The sequence below is a fragment of the Populus alba genome, chromosome 11, assembly GCF_005239225.2.
Source record: "Populus alba chromosome 11, ASM523922v2, whole genome shotgun sequence".
Lineage (NCBI taxonomy): Eukaryota > Viridiplantae > Streptophyta > Magnoliopsida > Malpighiales > Salicaceae > Populus > Populus alba.
In genome coordinates, this window is record NC_133294.1 from 5,768,067 (window position 1) to 5,777,534 (window position 9,468).

Sequence of the window (9,468 nt, forward strand, 5' to 3'; positions counted from 1 at the left end):
ATTGAAGCTGTGAAAATCAAACCTAAAAACAGCAAACATGTTCCCTCTGGTGCTGCCATAGTTGGGACACTACCTTCCATAAAATACACCTTTGTTTCTACTAAAATTTCTAGAGCACTGACATTGAGCAACAAGAGCTGAAGGTAGCGTGGGCAGTAAAGGAATAGTGATGGTGGCAGATCCCATGGATTGAAAGGAGGTCTTGTGAAGAAATTCATGCGTGAGAAGATGACTATAGAGATCAGTATACAAGAGAGGTTATGCCTTAGTAACGAGGCTTATGACTAAGTCTTTAAATTCACCTCGAAGACCACAAACTACATACAAATTAAAATCTTCTAGCAAAACTGGTTGGCCAGCAGCGACCAAATCATCAAATAAGACCTTGGCTTTTTACATGAATCGAGTGATCGAATCATCACCTTATCGAAGATCTTGACATGAGCTGTCAAGTTGCATAATACGAGAATTAGATAGAGAAGCTAGAGCTTGCTCACGTGTGCCCCAAATAGAGTGTGAAGTTTGCAGTCAACAACAAGATGGAGAACATCCATGAAGAGCGAAGAAAGCAACGCACTTAGAATGAGTTGGTCTTGTTGTTTCCAACGAAAAAAAGAAGTGATTTACCTAGAGAGAGGTATCATCAACAACAAATACATGTGGAGGAGGACATAAAATTGAGCCATCAACAAACCCAAAAACTCCTTGACCTAGGAGATATGGCTTCATCTACATTCTTCAATATAGGTAATTTGTTTTTGTCAATTTGAGGGAGATAACTTGGTGAGTATGGAGAGGGAAACAATGTTGTCCACTGAAGTAAAGTGGATGATAACAAAAGAGATAGGCTGCAATAGAGAGCAGTGTATAGGTTGGCAAGATTTTGGCCAGCATTTGGTGGCAGTGGCCACGACAAAATAGAGGTAGAGGAAGAAACACCAACCGACTGCATTAGTGGTGCGGCGGAGGAGGGATTGCACTGACGGTGCAGCAAAAAGAAGAGGTAGCAGACGGTTGAGAAGAAAGAGTCCATAAGAGAGGGAGAAAAGGGAGTTTTAAGTTATTTAGGGCTCTGATACCAAGTTAAGAATAATAGAATGACTTAACTTATTTCTTAGCCAACCTTTCCTATTTATATGTATGAGGTAATACACGACAGTAACTGTAGGAACTACAACATTGAAATAATCCCACAATAATTCATGTGTATGTGTGTGTGTGTGTACATTCCATAATAGTATATAACATGTAATTTATAAAAATAAATAAATCACAAAGCTTTGATACCAAGTTGAGAATAATAAAATGACTTGACTTATCTCTTAGCTAACATTTTCTATTTATATATATGAGTACACGAGAGTAACTATAGGAACTACAATATTGAAATAATCCTACTTTAATTCATATATGTATGTATTCTTAATAGTATGTAACATTTAATTTATCAGCAAAATGTTACTTGACATCATATATGCTCCAAATAATTTAACCTTTCCATATAGTTATTTTGAAAAATTTGGATATCATAATATCCAACACAAACTAGATATTAGCATGTTTGGTATTGTGGTTGTTTTTTTGGATGCTACACAGCAATCTTTAGCTTTTGTGGTTATGGTTTGAAAAAAAAAAATTAATAAAAAAAAATTTTATGAGGTTCGTTTTAAAGTTTGATGTGTTTGGTTAAAACTGCAGTTGAAATTGTGGTTGGAAAAAAAGAGTTTCATATGTTTGTTTAATATGCTTTTTGTATGAGGTTTAATTGTAAAATTACCTAAAAGGACATATATTTATATATTATAATGGCAAAAACATTGTTATTTTATAATTATGATTACATAAAGAATTGAATAAGTCCTTGTACATTAATAAAAGTTTTTCGGTGTCCCATTAAACTATTTAAAAAAAACATAATAAAAATAATATTAATTAAAATAAAAACCAAAATTAGAATAAAAAAAATAAGTCAATGATAGTCCTCGTAACGCAAGTTTATATATATATATATATATATAAACAAGTTTAAGGGGTAAAATAAAAAATTCAATTCTAAAGGTATTGAAGCATTTTAATGTTCTTGTAAAAATAAAATTACAACACAGCCTCTGCACAAAATGGTTTTTTTAAGAGGTTATTTTAATAATATCATTATTAAAAAAAAAGTAAATTAAAAACATGTTACTGCAGTCACTTTTGACAAATAATCTTTTATTTTATTGAAAACTCGTATTTTTGCTCCATGGCAAAACAACGCTGGGAAAGTCTTTCAATGTTAATTAAATTTATACAGTGTTGGTGAGAGAGAGAGGAGAGCACAGCAACAAAAAGTAATGATAAATTGCTTTTCACAAACTTAGGTTTGTCCACAGTTTTGAAGTGGGGTACACGTGAAAAAAAAATACTGTTAGCATTAACCAAACATTTTATACAGCAGCAGATCCAAACAACCACTTAGGTTAACCGGACAAACAAGCCGGTTCGATTACAGTACTAGAGCTTGATATAACGTGACAATGCAGGGAAGGAATCGAGGGGCTGCTATCTGCTATCAGTCTACCCCACGACTTTTTCTAGTGGCGGTAATCAAATAACGTCAATGGGTTAGGGACCCAAATCGGAGTCAGGATAGCTCCCTGCCAAAAAATGTTGTTTGGATTTTCTGATCACTTACCAAGAGTAGCGATCAAAGTGGGATGTCATGGATTCTCTCTAAGGAGTTAAAAACTAAAAAAAAGAGTGTCAATAGTATCCAAACCATAAAAAAAAAAACAAAAAAACAAAAAAACACTCGAACATCATCTCTCTGAGGCCCTGCCATGGCTCCATGTTCTTCTCACCTCCTATGGAATGGATTTTTCCTCAACATTATTATCTTATCCTCCATCTCATGTACAATCGGATGCTACACAGCAATCTTTAGCTTTGGTGATTCACTTGCCGATACTGGAAACTTAGTTCACATGCCACAGCCTGGTAAACTTCCCCCATTTGTCTTTCCTCCTTATGGCGAAACCTTTTTTAACCACGCCACCGGACGCTGCTCAAATGGTCGTCTTGTCATAGATTTTATTGGTACGTGCCACCGACACACCTAATTGCATGGATCTGTGTTTTTATTTTCAAACAAAACAACTGGTTTTTTTGTGTTTTTGCATGTAGCCGAATATCTGGGACTTCCATTTGTGCCACCGTATTTTGGAGGAAGCATGAAAATCTTCAAAGAGGCCGGTGTCAATTTTGCTGTGGCAGGTGCCACGGCGCTTGATACTGCCTTTCTTCAAGAAAGAGGAATCATGAATAAACTGACCAATACTTCTTTGGATGTGCAACTGGGTTTGTTCAAACAATTATTGCCGGCTCTATCCTCTGGTAAGTCTTCGATTTCAAGTTACTGGTGGTTGAGGTTTCCCTGAAAAAATACCCTCTTGTGCTCACATCTTGCTCTTGTCAGGTTAAACTAGAAAATAACAGGGTTTTTTTTCTTCAATAAAAAACTGGACATATATTAGTAAATTACTAATTGGGAGGGTAAGTTAGCAGCTTCCTTCAATTATTGCCCGTATGCGTTTTTCTTTTTCTTTTTTCTTGAGAATTATTGGGAGAGAGAAATACTAAATACCTAGAAAAAACAATAGGAAAGTTTTTAAAGAAGAGTGTAAATCATTGATGATGATCTAAAAATGGGACTTAATGGTAGATCCTGCTTTTTCATATTCTGTTTTCTTAATATTTAATGTTAATGTTACTGGGAAGCTCGTCATTGAACATTAAATAAATTACTCTAATTTGAAAGTTTCATTTATAGTGAAAAAGAATGGGTGATTGCCATTATTTGTCAAATTATTTAAAGCGTGTTTGGTAGTGTAGTAGCGGTTGCTTTTCAAATAGCTTTTCGTGCCGAAATACATGCCAATGATGTTTTTTTATTTTTTAAAAATCATTTTTGACATCAGCACATCAAAACGATCCAAAAAGTACAAACCGAACTCAATTTTAGTAAAAAAAAAAAAAAATTCAAAATTTGACGAAACGCAGGTTGAAACGCACTAGTACATTTTTTCTCTAAATTTATAACTTGGTTCATTCCTCTCCACATTTTTTTTTAAAACAAATTCTTTTTATTTATGTAAAAAGAGTATGAATATCTTGATATGATACGAGAATCATTCAAAAAAGAAATAGCCATAAATGAATTAGAATTAGATACAAAAACTTAACCAAGAAAATGAGTTTTGATTTGTTTAACATTTTGTTGTGGCAAAAAAGTACAAAAAACAAGAATTGAAATCAAAATTGCAAACTTTTGGTGGATTTTCTTGTTGAATATTAATAAAATGAGTGAATTAGAAATTGGGTTTGTAAAATTAGAGATAGAGTTACAATTGGAAATTTTCATCTAGTTTTTATTATTAAGTACAATTAAAATAACATGATAATTTGACTAGTTATATATTGACCTCAATAAAATTTCTTCAAAACGACATAATCCTTACAAGAAACACATGTTTGAGGGTAGAATCAATAGATATTTTTTTACAAGGACAAAGTTCTTGAAAAGCAAATGCGCAACCTATTAACTTGTTAAAACAAGATTCAAATAAAAAATATTAATAAATAAAAACTTAAATACAAATAAATCATTGTTAGATCCAAATTAACATTTTTGTTTTGAAGAATCAATTTATTCTAGGGTAACATGTTTTTAGATCTAGCATGGGTTATTTTTTGAAAAAGGTACAAATCTTCTTCTTATTGTTTTTTAGTTATTTTTAGAATTAGAATGCATCAATGTAGCAATTGTTATTATGTGAAATTATTTCATAGAATCATGTGGATCAAATGTCATATTATAGCCACATGGATCCAATAGGCAACAAATTACCAACCATAATGTAAGACCTCCTTACACCTATCGAAAATAATTTTGGATGTTCATTGGTGGATTTCTTGGATGGATGTGCATGAATGTTAAAAATAAGCGTTCTTCTTTGAAAGTCTTGTAAGATTTAAATTTGATTTTTTTATTTTTATTTATTTTATTTTTATTATGATCTATAGACCATAAGAAGTTACTTGGCAACTCGCTCATTCTTTTGGGAGAGATCGGAGGAAATGATTACAACCATGCATTCTTTGGAGGAGTTAGCACTGAGAGTATTCAAGATCTTGTGCCTTACGTCGTTAACATCATAGGTCAAGCCATCAAGGTAAAAATTTCATGCAAAATTAAGTGAATTATATAGCTGAAGTCATATTTAATATCTTTACTTTTTAAGCCGAGTTTACAAAATAATTTCATTTTTTTTCTATTATTCCCCATTTATGCTCGTAAATTTGAGAAATAAACCATATATATTCTTTTTCCCTTGAAATTCTTATTATTAACTAATTCAATGCAGGAATTAATTGAACTAGGAGCCATAACAATATTGGTTCCCGGGAATCTCCCAATTGGTTGCTTGCCATCCTATCTAACATTATTTGAGAGTTTAGATAAAAAAAGAATATGATCATTCTACCGGTTGTCTTGAGTGGCTGAACAAATTCTCCGAGGATCATAATGAACAACTTTTGGCAGAGCTAAAGCAAATCCAAAAGCTTTATCCACATGCCAAGATCATTTATGCAGATTATTACAATGCTGTAATGCCTCTTTATCACTCACCAAATCAATTCGGTATGTTCATTTTCTTCTCCATGTTACTATGTATAAGCATACTTTATAATCTTGTAGTGCTAGAGATGTTCGAATCTTGCTAATTACCATTTTTTTTTATTATTATTCTAGGGTTTACTGGAGGTGTTCTCAGAGCATGCTGTGGCTGGGGAGGAACATATAACTACAATTCGTCAGTTGAATGCGGCAATCCACTTGCAAGTGTTTGTGATGATCCTTCCTTGTATATGAATTGGGATGGCATACATTACACAGAAGCAGCTTATAAATTGATTTTTGAATCCGTGATAGAGGGCTCATATTCCTTTCCGTCTTTCGAAGCTCTGTGTAATTTGGATGGTAAATACTTTAATCATAAATAGCTATATTAATCAACAATAAAGACTGATTTTTCTTTCATTTTGTTGTTTTTTCGTTGATGCTTATGATCAGCCTATCTTATAATCATATAATTAATAGCTTCAAAATGTAAGGCACTTTGTGTTATTTGGACATAGAGTTTAGGTTTTTCTCTTTTTATATAGATTAACATGGGTATCCGGACCAGCTTGCATGCATCTCGATTAATCTTACTAGTCCTGAAGTTAACGACCATAGAAGACTCCAGTGGCTTTAAAGTTTGTGGGACTTGAACTGATGATTTATGTGGAACAAATTCATAACTTGACCAATTAAGCTGTATTTCTCAGAGTTAAGGGTTCAAGTTTTTCTTTAATACATAACCTGATTTCCGTGATTTTTTTTCTAGGACGAAAATAAAAATCTGACTCAATTTATTATGAACATATAGATAGAAAATGGTTTTTTATTATATTTTTTTCAACCAAACGCTTTTATCAAAGGCGAAACCAAAATATACTGCCATCCTTTCCTCTTCTTGTCTCTTAAAAGCACTTAAAAATAATAAAATAAATAAATAAATACAAACTTAAACCAAAAAATCACTTCCCAATTTTTTTTTGTTTTTTTCAATATACTATTTGGGACTTTATTTATTTATTTCGCTAAAAAGAAATCATTCTCTCCTTTTCCCAAGCCTCCACTTGTATTATACACACATACACCAGTAAAAGGTGTTTTTCATGGCTAAAGTGTAAAAAGAAACACAGTAAAGAAGGAGAATTACGTGCCTTGGCGGTGACAGAATAAATCTTATATTGAAAACAAATTATAAGAGAGGAAAGGCGTCAAGAAACAAGAAGGAGCGAATACTCTTTTTTTTTTATCACTGATGGGCCGACAAGTCACGGCTAGCATGGCTGTCCACAGGTTTGCGCCGAGGCCTATATAGAACCGAAAAACAAAATGAGGAAAAGGGAGGAGATTATTTCATGACTTTGAAGATATATCGAAGTTCGATGATTATATATATATATATATATATATGGTATCATTAAAAATATTTTTACGAAGATTTTTACAAAATAAATTTAACAATAACAAAAAAAGTTATAACTAGAGTTGGGATGGATAGCTCAAGAATAATAAAGTATGATTTATATATTAATGTGTCAATAATTTTTCCTTGCATTCCTCCGCTTCAATTCTTAATTCTTTAATGATTCTTCAATTCAGTATCCAAAAATTAAATTAACTGGATATATAACATGTGAAGAGGAAAGGGAAAAGGAGGGGAAAAAAACACCTACCATATTACTAAACTTGTCAGCACGATGTCGGTCCAAGCTCTAGCACAAATTATAGACACGTGACTTATCAGTACGGTGACAAGCAACCATTCACTGGTGTTATATGGCAAGTGTGGGTACATTAATTGTTAGTCTGATTTTTTCTCCAATAGCTATCACCAATGGTAAGTATGATGTCAACTTTCTCAGCAATCACAGAGCCAACCTTTTCCACTAATGGCACAATCAAGCAAAACAACGAGCAACTTATTCTTGTTTCACACTTCACCTAAACATTTCTTTTCATATGTGTGTGTATATGTATATGATTTGTATTATGAGAATTATAATCCATCTCGTAAAGCTAAATTTAATATGCAAAAAGATTCAGATGATTCAATGACAAGAGTGAGAGCGAAACAACTACAACGGGCCTTGATGAACCAAATTAAAATGATTGAAGCTATGTCAGAGTTAAAAATTAGCAATCAGTTTGAAATTGGTTCAAGGGTGTTTATTTGCCTACAATTGAAACTTGGAGTGGAAAAAGCCTTTAATTGTTCTTTTGATGCTGGGCTACTTGAATTTGGATTGATAATGCAAATAAGTGAAGGAATTAATGTTGTTTACGGTCAAAACAGTAGATGAATTTGAACCCGAATTTGAAGTCATTCATCGCATGTGATAACAAGACTTATTTAGGTGAAATTCAAGTTCAAAACATGATCTTTCTAAATTGTCCAACCATGATTGCATTGGACTTTTGTGTAAAAAGTTATAGCTGTTTTAAATTTGGTATGCTTATGTTTCAAAAAGGTAAAAAAAATGTATGTTAGTTAAATTTGTCTAGTTATTTTATTAAAAACCTAGTTTTTAGGCTTGACTTCTGTCATGTTGAATTTTCCTAACTTTGAAGGGATGTTCCAATTATAAATATAGTATCAGAATATATAATAAACACTTTTGACCAAGATTTAAAACTTAAATCAGAGAATTAAGAGTTGTTCTTCCAATTTGATTTTGTGAAGAACCCTACCTGACTTGTCACTCTTCAATCACAAAGAGTGTGGTGTCAAAATCCTAGATCGATCTTTGTGGTGCCTAGATCGACTTATCAAAGTATCATTCTAGTCTATCCTCCATCTTATTTACTTTAAAATCACTATAATTCAACCTAAATACTAAAAGAAAGATAAAAAAACTAGACCCATCCTTCATCCACTTTCATTAGAATCATTGATGCTTATTTTCGAATCATTTAAAGTACATCAATATATATATATATATATATATATATATATATGAGCTTTTAATTGGTTTAGATAAAAACAATAAACAAAATACAAGTTACAAGAAATTTTTATTCAAAACTTTTTCTTTTATAGTCTCTCTCTTTAAATTGTGTTATGATACTTTTTTTTCTTTATTTAGGCACCTCACACAATTATTATTCAGTAAAATATTTTATAAATAGTAAAATAAAGTTAGTCAACACAATGTGGTATATATGTTATTTGTTTGGTTATAAACTCAGCAGTAATTTTTACTTAATAGCTAAAGAGAGACTTAGTTAAATTTAATTATATTATTAAGATTAATATAATATAAAGATAGTTGTAGAAAACAAAACGGATATAAAGTGTTTTTCTATCCACCTAATGACACGACCAAAAGATTGATGTCTTCTTCCAAGTGCAGGAGTGTTGAAGTAATAAATAACCCGGCAAGACCGGGGTCGAACCACAGAGAGGTTAATTGTACAAATTATAAATAACAATACTACAACAACAACAACAACAACAATAATAATAATACAAAATAAAATAAACAAGAGGCGGTAATACCGGCCAAGTACTTCAGACAATAATAACAATAATAATAATAATACAAAATAAAATAAACAAGAGGCGGTAATACCGGCCAAGTACTTCAGACAATAAATAATCAGTACGTGGCGTTGTTATACCTGAGAATGATCTAAAGATCGGGTCACAAGTTTCCAGCCTATATACTGAATTTATGAAAAGATGAAAAAGATATATTATATAATATAAACAGAATGTAAATAATAACAATAATAATAGTAATAACAATAACAATAACAACAACAATAACAATAACAACAACAACAACAACAACAACAATAATAATAATAATAAT

The 9,468-nt window shown here is 31.7% G+C and overlaps 1 pseudogene; it reads left to right on the forward strand.

Annotated features, from left to right (window-relative positions):
- Positions 1-2,477: 2,477 nt before the first annotated feature.
- LOC118054877 (GDSL esterase/lipase At1g28580-like) lies at positions 2,478-6,079 on the forward strand (annotated as a pseudogene).
- The last annotated feature ends 3,389 nt before the right edge of the window (positions 6,080-9,468 follow it).